Source organism: Hyperoodon ampullatus (genome assembly GCF_949752795.1).
Source record: "Hyperoodon ampullatus genome assembly, chromosome: 2".
Lineage (NCBI taxonomy): Eukaryota > Metazoa > Chordata > Mammalia > Artiodactyla > Ziphiidae > Hyperoodon > Hyperoodon ampullatus.
Genome location: NC_136915.1, coordinates 79,399,606 through 79,411,855, shown reverse-complemented (window position 1 = coordinate 79,411,855; position 12,250 = coordinate 79,399,606). Strand labels below are relative to the sequence as shown.

Here is a 12,250-nt window from a genome sequence, read left to right as displayed (position 1 = left end):
GAGAGCATGGAGTCCTAACCACTGGTTGTCAGGGAGTTCACAGTAACTACTTCTTAATAAATGGAACTACGGGGTATTTCTTTTGGCCTAGAGACGCACTGTAAAAGAATTACTGGAACACTGAGGATGTTGTGAATTGAGAAAGTTTGGGAACCTCTGATAGGTGAAAATGAGAGGCAGGTTTCACTGCTGAAAAGGAAAGAAAGGGCAAAAAGCAAATTTTCTGCAGCTACTAAAAGAGAGAAAATTATTCAAAGCATGGAAAATTCAAAAGCCAAGGAAAGGTGAGATTTGTAAAGGTGCACATGTCAGGTGTCACATTAATTGGTCTCCTCCTTTGATTACTTGGTCTTCTATGGGCTTCTGAGGACAACACAGGCTTGGGAAACATCAACTAGGATCCCAGCAGTAAAGAGACTGCACACTCAAAAAGAGTTTAAGTTTTAAAAATTGGCTATTTATGAAGGTAAGATTCAGGTTAAGGAATCAACAAGGATGGGAAGTATCTGAGGATTAGCTATAGTAGAAATCTATTACCACTCCTAGCCGGAATGAGCAAGAAGAAACAGTTACCAGAATTCAGTGAGAACTGGATCTTGGAAAAGGGACTGTCAAACAGGAACTGCAGCCATAGATGAACACTGCTGTAAAAAAGGGAAGGAGAGAAGGAAACAAACACCCTGATTACCCTCTCCTCCTGCCCTTAGATCTTCTAACATTGTCTCCCCTTTCATGTCAGAGCCCACTGATTCAAACCCGCAGCTATCAGCCTCCAGAGACAAAGAGAAGGACAGGGAAGGGAGGCCATCAGAATCTACTATGGGGCAAAGAGAAAACTACCACCTCAGGAAACAGTAATATCTGTTTTCAGTTTAGGAGTTCAATGAGGGTGATTCTCAGCTGGAACTAATGTGACAAAAAGAAGGAAACCTTAGGATCTTTTGGGAAAAGGAGAAACACAGAGAAGAGCGAGACTGAGATAATGGAGAATACAAAGCTATGACCTCTGCTTGAAAAGTCTGCCCCCTATAGATGTGGGAGCAGAAAAGAAAAGTAAACAATTGTGATACAAACTATTTAGTGCTGTAACAGTTATATATCACTGCACCCTATATCAATTCACATCCTAGAAAAAGTTTCAAAGACTCACTATTATTCCAAACCTATTATGAACTTTTCTGCCTCAGTATATACACATACAGTTCCTATTTCTAATCATGTATCTTATGTCCCAACCAAGACCTACACACCTATAAAGACAAGGTCAGAGGATGCTGTGGAGGCATCAGTAAGGAAATGGTAAAGGGTAACAATAGTTTTAGGGTAAACAGAGAAAAAAATGAAATTTTCTGATGGCCCCTTCCTAAACTACTTCCTGAAGAATCAAGGAAATAGAAATGTTTGACCAAACATCTAGCTGTGTGGTAACAAAGAAGTAAAAGAGCCAGAGGAGTAACAATAATAACATAAGCTATCATTTACAGCAAAACCATTATGTACAAGGGGTTAAACTAAGTGCTTTATGCAGATTTTGTAACAGTTTAGGATACTAAATTTAAGATTTCAGAACAATTCATTGCTAAAATGACAAGGAGCAAAGGTATACTGGGGTTGACGCATTCAAAGAAGTTTGAAATAATATGTTAAATGGGTTGTTGTTTAGATCGTTAGATGTTTAAAATCCCCCATAATGATGATGGGATGCTGGAGTGAAGAACCAAAGTCCTTAAGGATACTGGCAAGTGCCTGGTGGTCAAGAGATGATAGAGGGGTGGGGGGAAAAGACAATTATATATATGGCTCATTGGCTCAGAGAACTCATATAGCCTCAGAGGATACAATGTGTCATTTGATAGTAATAGAATGGGAAGCAGCAAAAGAGGTAAAAAGGGTAAGTATTATTATAGCTCCATTATAAGTTAAAAAACAGCACCTCAAGAATAAAATACCTAGGAATAAACTTACCTAAGGAGGTAAAAGACCTGTACTCAGAAAACTATAAGATACTGATGAAAGAAATCAAAGATGACACAAACAGATGGAGAGATATACCATGTTCTTGGATTGGAAGAATCAACATTGTGAAAATGACTATACTACCCAAAGCAATCTACAGATTCAGTGCAATCCATATCAAATTACCAACGGCATTTTTCACAGAATTAGAACAAAAAACTTTACAATTTGTATGGAGCACAAAAGACCCCGAATAGCCAAAGCAATCTTGAGAAAGAAAAACAGAGCTGGAAGAATCAGGCTCCCTGACTTCAGACTATACTACAAAGCTACAGTAATCAGGACACTATGGTCCTGGCACAAAAACAGAAATACAGCTCAATAGAACAGGACAGAAAGTCCAGAGATAAACCCACGCACCTATGGTCACCTAATCTATGACAAAGAAGGCAAGAATATATAATGGAGGAAAGACTGTTTCTTCAATAAGTGGTGCTGGGAAAACTGGACAGCTACATGTCAAAGAATGAAATTAGACTACCTACACTATACACAAAAATAAACTCAAAATGGATTAAAGACCATTCTGAATGTAAAGTCAGATACTATAAAACTCTTAGAGGAAAACATAGGCAGAACACTCTTTTATTGCAGCAAGATTTTTTTCTATTCACCTCCTAGAGTAATGAAAATAAAAACAAAAATAGACAAATGGGACCTAATTAAACTTGAAAGTGTTTGTACAGCAAAGGAAACCATAAACACAACTAAAAGACAACCCTCAGAATGTGAGAGAATATTTGAACAACAAAACAACCGACAAAGAATTAATCTCCAAAATATACAAATGGCTCATGCAGCTCAATATCAAAAAAAGAAACAACCCAATCAAAAAATGGGTGGAAGACCTAAACAGACATTTCTCCAAAGAAGACATACAGATGGCTAAAAAGCACATGGAAAGATGCTCAACATCACTAATTATTAGAGAAATGCAAATCAAAACTGCAATGAGGTACCCCTCACACTGGTCAAAATGGCCATCATCAAAAAATCTAAAACAATAAATGCTGGAGAGGGTGTGTAGAAAAGGGAACCCTCCTACACTGTTGGTGGGAATGTAAACTGGTACAGCCACTATGGAGAACAGTATGAAGGTTCCTTAAAAAACTAAAATTATAGCTACCGTATGATCCAACAATCCCACTCCTGGGCATATATCCGGAGAAAACCATGATTCGAAAATATACATGCACCCCAGTGCTCATTGCAGCACTATTTACAATAGCCAGGACATGGAAGGAACCTAAATGTCCATCATGGAGGAATGGATAAAGAAGATGTGGTACATATATACAATGGAATATTACTCAGCCATAAAAAAGTATGAAATAATTCCATTTGCAGCAACATGGACTGGACCTAGAGACTGTCATACTGAGTGAAGTAGGTCAGACAAAGACAAATATCATATGATACCGCTTATATGTGGAATCTAAAAAAAGGGTACAAATGAACTTATCTACAAAATAGAAATAGAGTTACAGATGTAGAAAACAAACTTATTTGTTTACCAGGGGGTTACCACGGGGTAAGGAAGGGGGTGGGATAAATTGGGAGATGGGGATTGACATATATGCAATACTATATATAAAACAGATGATCAATAAGGACAGTACAGCACAGGGAACTCTACTTAATACTCTGTAACGGCCTATATGGGAAAAGAATCTAAAAAAGAGTGGATATATGTATAACTGATTCAGTTTGCTATACACCTGAAACTAACACACACTGTAAATCAACTATACTCTAATAAATATTAAAACAAACAAACAAAAAAATAGCATCTCAGATTAAACAATATGCCGAATGTGGGAAATGCCTGCCAGTCCAGTTGTTAGGACTTGGCATTTTCACTGCAGTGGCCTGGGTTCAATCCCTGGTCAGAGAACTAAGATCCTGCAAGCCGCGTGGTACAGACAAAAACAACAGTAATATGCTGAATGTTAGCTCACACATGGAAGAAATTAAAACTTCTTTGTATTTCTATTCTATGGCTTGTTCTATATTAAGATGTTTCACACCCCATTTAGATATTTGCATGCATTTTTATCCTTTTATAGGGAGGAAAGCATCTTGCTCATTATCATGGTTTCTATTAGGAATAATTTTCATTCTTCTCCTAAATATCTGGATCTCTACCTTAACCCTCTTATTCGTCTCCTGGAGTGAGTTATCTGATAAAAGACTGGGAGAGAAACTGGACATGAATAATCCAGTCCATTTCTTCCTTTTTTCCTTGCGAGCCAGGCTGTTAAATGGAAGTATACAATTTGTTTTTCTCTGCTATGCCTTAAGTTTTATATGGGCTGGAGCCCACAATGATCTAAGGAACTGAGTATAGCCCCATTATTGTTGCACACCCAACCACACTTTCAAATATCAGCTCATAATGACATTTTACTTTTCATTAGTCACACCTTTTTTTTCTTTTAACTAGTTCAGAACTTGGGTAAGGAAGAGCCCCACATACAAAACTTCCAATCTTTTTCTTAATGGCTCATTTTAAGACAGCCAAGGATGGCCACACATTTCACCAAATCTGCAATATGATAAACAGAGAATATGAAATGGATCTCAGGAGAAATAAAGACAATTAATTCAGGGAGAAGAAAACGTAAAACTGATATCCTCTAAAATGTAAGAGAGGATATTACCCCCATGAGAGGAAAACAAGATATTTAAAAGAATAAACTTTTAGAAATTAAAAATATAATATCAGATATAAGTTTGTCAATCAAGTCTTGGCAAACGTATCAAACTTTCCCAGAAAGCAGAACAAAAAGACACACTGACAGACAATAGATAAAGGATAAGAAAATCAGAGGATCAGTCTAAAATGTTCAATTAGCAAGAGAGACAATGAAAATGAAGAGGAAATTATCAAATAAATGCAATTTCTCAAATCTGAAGAATGAGCTTTCAGAACTGAAGGTGCCACACAGTACCTATCACAAAGAGTGAAAACCACCTACACCTAAGGTACACCATTAAGAAATCACAGAACCCCAGGGAAAAAAAGATAAAAATCTTAAAATCTTTAAAAAAGAAAAAGCAAATCAAAATCAAAGATTAGAAATCAAAGACACATAAGCAATCTCAACTACAATACTAGGACTACAATTCCTTAAAATTCTTAATGAAAATAATCCCCAACCTAGAATTCTAGACTCCAAGCATGACAGCAGAATAAAGATATTTCAGATATGCAAGATCTCTAAAACTTTCATTCACTCTTTTCTCAGCATGTAAATGTGGGATATGATCCACCAAAATGAGGAAGTAAAACAAGAAATCTGAAAGAGAAATTCAAGACTCAGGTGATCCAACAGGATTATGGTGAAAGATAAAAGCTATATAGCAGTCATTTAAATTGGAGCAGAAAGATGTAAGGCTCCAGAAAGGATGTTGCTGGGGAGTAGAGTGGGTCCAAGGATGACTGACAGCTTGCTGATACAACTGCCTACATAGAGTTATTCTAGAGTCCTTCTGGAGATTCTGGTGATAAAGGATAGGTGTATAGAAAACTAAGCAAAGCAAAACAAAATAAACAATTAAAAAAAGGGCAATTATTTGCCCAAAGCGGGTCTTGGTACTAAAAAGAGAATGTAATCATGGTTAGGAACATGGTTTATCTGTAACAACAATATTTACAAAGCATAATAATATAAACATTAAGTTACTGATTTAACCTAATTATTTGGAAGAATGAGGATAGGAGTGTGGATGGTTTAAGAGTAGTATGTATAGGCAATTTTTGAAAATGTGAAACCAATAAATAATAAGAATCCCTTGAGTTCTTGGATACCTTAGCTTCTCACTCCTACCAATATCTACAATCTTTCCACAATCTCAGCTGTTTGAATCCTTCTCTCTGACCATCACCTCCTAACATTCTACTAGCTCACTCTTTCTAGTCCCTCAACATTCACTGGTCTTTCAATGCCACTATTACTTCTAATCTATTAACCCTATTACATTTTTACTGGCTCTCACTTCCTGGATGTTCTCTTCTTCCTTTTCCATTGATCAGTGAACATTCTCTAGTACTCTGCTCTTAACAGATCTGGCTCCTGCTAAAATTTTTCTAAGTTTCAGTTCATCCTGTTTCTAATATTGATAAAGATGGTTCTCTATTACATTAGCAAACTTAATCAAAAGGAAATGTGAATGGGAAAAGGTTAGATATAAAGGGTCTTGCTTTTTATTTCAATCTCTCATGGGAGGATTAAACTTTTACAGCAGGAGGGCTGAGGGAATTCAGAAAAAATGTGAAATTACATAGCTACTGTGTTTATAATAAACATAAAGAAAGACCAAATTTTATAAGAAAATATAAAAAGAGTAACCTGATAACAGAAAGAACACAGAACTGACAGGACACTTCAGAATCCTAGATTATAGCTTAGGCTAGTTATTTAACCCCTAGGCCATAATAATATCCTTATTAATCTGTAAAATGATGGGGCTGGATTACACCAGCAATTTTCAAACCTTTTTTTTTTTTTTTAAAGCGGCAAATTCCAAATGACATCTTACCCAGAATCTCAAGACAGAAAGAAAAAAAAAAGGGTCTGTGTTGCCATCTGAAATAATTCTGCAGAGCCCTGAGCTCCCAGGAACATGACTGAATTTTTCTAGATCATCCTAGATCTAGATAATTTCTATAGTATCTCAAAACTCAAAAAAGACCTATCTGGGTGTTCCCTGGTGGCCCAGTGATTAGGATTCTGGGCTTTCACTGCCATGGCCCGGGTTCAGCCCCTCATTGGGGAACTGACACCCCATAAGCCACGTGGCGAGACCAAAATAAAAAAAAAATAAATAAAAAGACCTATGGATTTTTGTATTTTGGAAAGGATAGAAACAGTATAGACAACTTAGTTCCAGAATGTCATAGGAAAGAAACTTGACATTTGAGGCAAAATGCTGAGCATGAACATGTCAGTTTAAAATAATATTTTCTATAAATGTTTCTATAAACATTTTCTATAAATATTCTATAAATATAAGGAATAAAGTAAAAGACTAAAAAAGCACATGAAAAATAAAATGTACTGTGTAAACAGAAGGATTTATCACAATAAGGAATGTGGCCTCCAAAGAGGAGGTTATAATCCAATTAGGGATACATAACATGCATATCAGGAACCCAGAAGGTCTAACTGGCCTCAGGGAGAATAGCTTTACTTAGCTATGCAGTGTCTTCAACGTTTTTAAGGGAGGATTACTCCAAAGTGGGAAGAAAGTCTGACGCCATGAAGAAGAAAAACAATTTTAGGTGAGGATTAAAAGTGCAAGTAAAAACAACCAATCAACAGTTATCAGTCTTCCTAGTTTTCTAAGCTTGTAGCTTTGGTAATATTAAATTATTTTCTCTTTACCAGGCTTTCATCATCTTCTGCTGTTTCCTCCTTTTTGCCACTAACTGTCTATCTCATACAAGTCACCACAGAGGAAACAGCATTTTGAAGGACACTCGAGGTCTAGTACCAGCTCTGGAATTTATCAATATGTAATCACTCTGTTTCTCAGTTTCCTTAATTATAAAATGATGGCAAGACACTTAACTACTTTTAAGTTCTATTTTAAATACAAAACTCTAACACAATAACCTGGCTACAAAAGAAATCTTCTAACCAGCCATTTTCCCTTTAACAATAAATGTCTTAAATTTCATTTTGATCATAACACTCATTAAAATCCTATAATTACTTTAAATAGGCTCTGAAATGAAAGAAAATGACATTCAACCAGTTAATTTCCCATTACTTAACATGCTCCATTATACTCAAATTCATGGCCACACGTCACAGCCTAGGGCTAAAGAAAGAACTAAAGTCACTGAGTAGCTAAATGTGCCAGGCAACACAAAGCATTTCTTCTTAACAGTACTGTAAGGATTATATTTTATCCCCATTTTAGAGATGGTGAAATAAATGCCCAGTAGCAAGGTTATGTATCTTGTCTACCATCAAATATCTAATAAGTAAATGAATCCAGTTTGTCTGGCTTCAAGACTAATGTTATAGCAAAACTATTAATTTAAGAATGAATGGAAACTGAAACATTTTAGAGTCATAAATATTTACATGTATTCACAGTTTAGAAGGAAGATGCAAATATAACAAGACATGTATATAACGATATCCATATACACTAACAACCTCAACTGCATTTCCCTCTCTGGTGGGCTTGACTGAATTATATTGGTCGAACTATTTAATTAAACAGCTAATTTACAGCATGTAATAATGCTAGTTCTAGCAAATATCAGAGCTGAAAAAAAATCAGAGTTGAAAAAGAGAAAATATCAGACTTGAAAAAAATCTTGGAAGTGTAATCTTTTTCTGATACAACAATTCCCTTAAATCTCTCTTATATGAGTTGCTCATTCAACTTTATTGAGAGAGCCTTAAGAAACTAAAAATAGAGCTATCGTATGATCCTGCAATCCCACTCCTGGGCATTACCCAGAGAAAAACATGGTCCGAAAGGATACATGCACCCCAATGTCCACTGCAGCGCTGTTTACAATAGCTAAGACATGGAAACAACCTAAATGTCCATCAACAGAGGAATGGATAAAGAAGATGTGGTACATATATACAATGGAATATTACTCAGCCATTAAAAAGAATGAAATAATGCCATTTGCAGCAACATGGATGGACCTAGAGACTGTCATACTGAGTGAAGTAAGTCAGACAGAGAAAGAGAAATATTGTATGACATTGCTTATATGTGGAATCTAAAAAAAAAAAAAAAGATACAAATGAACTTATGTACAAACAGACTCACAGACTTAGAGAACTAATTTATGGTTACCAGGGGGGCAGGGTGGGAGGGAGGAATAGTTAGGGAGTTTGGGACTGACATGTACACTCTGCTATATTTAGAATGGATAACCATCAAGGACCTACTGTATAGCACAGGGAACTCTGTTCAATATTCTGTAACAACCTAATTGGGAAAAGAATTTGAAAAAGAATACATACATGTATATGTATAACTGAATCACTTTGTTGTACACTTGAAACTAACGCAACTTTGTTAATCAACTATACCCCAATATAAAATAAAAAGTTAAAAAAAAAACTTTAGGGCTTCCCTGGTGGCGCAGTGGTTGAGAGTCCGCCTGCCGATGCAGGGGACACGGGTTCGTGCCCCGGTCTGGGAAGAGCCCACATGCCGCGGAGCGGCTAGGCCCGTGAGCCATGGCCGCTGAGCCTGCGCGTCCGGAGCCTGTGCTCCACAACAGGAGAGGCCACAACAGTGGGAGGCCCGCGTACCTCAAAAAAAAAAAAAAAAAAAAAAACTTTACTGAGAGAGAACTTACTACAGCAGCTCAGTTCATTTTTTAACAGTACTATTCTTTGTACTGAAATGAAATCTGCCATCATTGACTTCTGCTTTGTCTTCCACACCCACAAAGTATACAGCCAATCCAAGGATGGAAGGAACATGTACTACAGCTTACCACTTGCCCCTTTTCCTAGCATCTGGCAAACACTGCTGCTTGATCAGCATAAACAAGGACCCATCCAGTAAACCTTGACAGTGAGCTCCAGAAAGTTACTACTGATCCATCAGAGTCAATACACACAAATGGAAATCTCATTGCCATCACTAGTTTAATTCTTGTTTTACGTGTTCCTCCTTTTAACTTTAAAGAGTTACCAAATCTTTGTTAAATCTCTTCTTTAATAGATTTTAAATCCCACTTTCCTTCAACTGTTCCATATGTAACAGGATTTTCATCACCTCACCATTCCAGCAACTCTTCACTGGATAAGCTTTTATAAGGTTAAGATCCGATCTAGGGTATGATCTGATCCAACCCAGAGTTTTCTATTTCTCTTTGGCAAACCTTCCTTCTCCTCCTATACTTGGAATACTACTTAAGATTTGATTGTTAGACCTTTTTTTTCTTTCTTTATAAACTGTTTCCCATTATGGGCTGCTAACTCTTTTATTAGCTTCTATATTTATATTATTTCTATTTGATCATCTAAATCAGATGATGAAAAATCCCCTATTAAAAGCCCTTCAACTATCTTCTAACTTATTGACTATAAAGACCCTAGTAATCTGACACCCACCTACATCTGCTATTTTACTTCTTCACACTGATCTCTGTTCATGATTTTTATTCTTACAACACATCAAGTTTTCTCCTACCCCAAGGCATTGTATGTTTTTTCTCCTTTGCTGGGAACACTCTACCTGGATCTTTGTAAGTCTGGCAACTTTCCCCCCATTGGGTTTCAAGTCAAAAGTAGCCTCCTCAAAGAGACTTTCCCTAATTATGTCCTCTACCTAAAATAGCCCCCACCCCCTTCTTTACGATACCTTATTTACTTCCTTCATTGCCCTTGAAGATTAAAACAAAAAAACTTGTTAACTATTTGTCTTCCCTCATTAGAATATAAGGTCCATAAATATAGGGACTTTGACTATTTTGGTCAATCATAACCAGCATCTAGAATGGTGCTTGACACAGAACAGAAAATCACTGAATATTAAGCCTAAGAGTTCCATTACAGCAATTCCTACATATATCTCTTTCTTTCTATTCCTACTGCCACATTTTACTTCAAGTTCTCTTCACCTTACAGTTGTAGCACTGGAGTAACCTCCTGCCAATTTATATGCCGTTAGTCTCTATTCTCTCAAATTCATTCTTCATACATACCCCAAGATCAATTTTTCCATTATATCTCTCTCATCCCCACTACCAACAAGTATAAACACCTTAGCCTAGTATTCAATGTCCTCAATATCTTTTTAACTGCAACCATACACAGTTTCAGACGTAATGGTAAAAAGTCTGCAAATAATCAGACATATACTGAGAAGCCACTGAGGTATAAGTTCCTTGAGGAAATCCTGAGAGATCTTGTTTATATTGTTTGTTGCTAATCTATCACCTGGAAGTGCCTGGAATACAGTATGCATCAATGAATAAATGAACAAATAATTTCATAATAATTTTTAATGAATTAAATGAATGATCCTAAACTAGAGAATGAATGCCTAGATGAAAGTATTATTCTTTGAAGATCAGTCTGGTTCTTAGACACATGGAGATTAGTTAGTAAATTACTTTAGTAAAAATAGCCAACATTAACTGAGTTCTTACCACTAGCCTAAGATTTTTACATGGATTTAATCCTCACACATTTCAGTGAGGTAGATAGTTTTAAATATAAGGAAACTGGTATACATAAAAAGTTAAGCATTTTGTTCAAGTACATTTAATGTTTAAGTGTCAGACACAGTATCTGAACCAAGAAAAGCAATGATGAGAGCCTGATTAAGATATTGGCTGTGAGACAGAAAAAAATAAACTAGAAAAAATATTTTAAAAGTAGAGGCCAGAGCAGTAATTGCCACCTCACATCATCATTAAGCACTGTAAATGTGCTCTCACTAATATATGTAATTTTTATTTTATCTTATTTTTTATATTTGAATTTTATTTTATTTTAGTATTTTATACAGCAGGTTCTTATTAGTCATCCATTTTATACATATTAGTGTATACATGTCAATCCCAATCTCCCAATTCATCCCACACCCACCCCATATATGTAATTTTTAAAATGACATATGTACCATCAATCTGAATACTAAATGATAAAAAGCTTAATATCTTTCTTATTTTTTAGATAAAATTATGATTAAGTTTTAATATTTTCTTCCCACACCCCAACGGATAGATCAGAATCTAAATAATAAAGTTATCATCATGGATTTAAATCTACTGTGGACCAAGTTAACTTCTGCTGGGTTCTACAGCTACAGATTGCATTCTAGCCACTCACATTATTCATGAAAGCCACTGAGATACATGGAGGAATGGTTGTCTGAGCACAATAGCTCACTTCAAATCCAGCTTTGATAATATAACCAACAAGTGGTGAGTCAGAAGAATCACCTTAGTGGTCAGAGAGCACACTATTAAAATAAAAAAAATTTCAATATTAGATGTCACCTGATTGCTGATCTTTCAGGGTAGTACAAAGTATATATTTTCAAATCACTGCACAAATGAAAACTCCTGCAACAATCTGATAAGGTAGATTTATGTATACCTCATCAGATGAGAAATGTCAAAAATATCTAGGTCCTTCTTATATGCTGTTAAGAATAAAACTTACCAAAGTCTTCTAAAACATAAAATTTACATTAAAAATGAATTATAAGTATAATGAAAATTCAAGTAAAA

The 12,250-nt window shown here is 35.7% G+C and overlaps 1 protein-coding gene across 3 annotated transcripts in view; it reads right to left on the bottom strand.

The window, feature by feature from the left end:
* Positions 1-12,250, bottom strand: part of PKN2 (protein kinase N2) — a 124,893-nt gene that overhangs the window by 25,166 nt on the left and 87,477 nt on the right. The gene's annotated exons all lie outside the window — the stretch shown is intronic.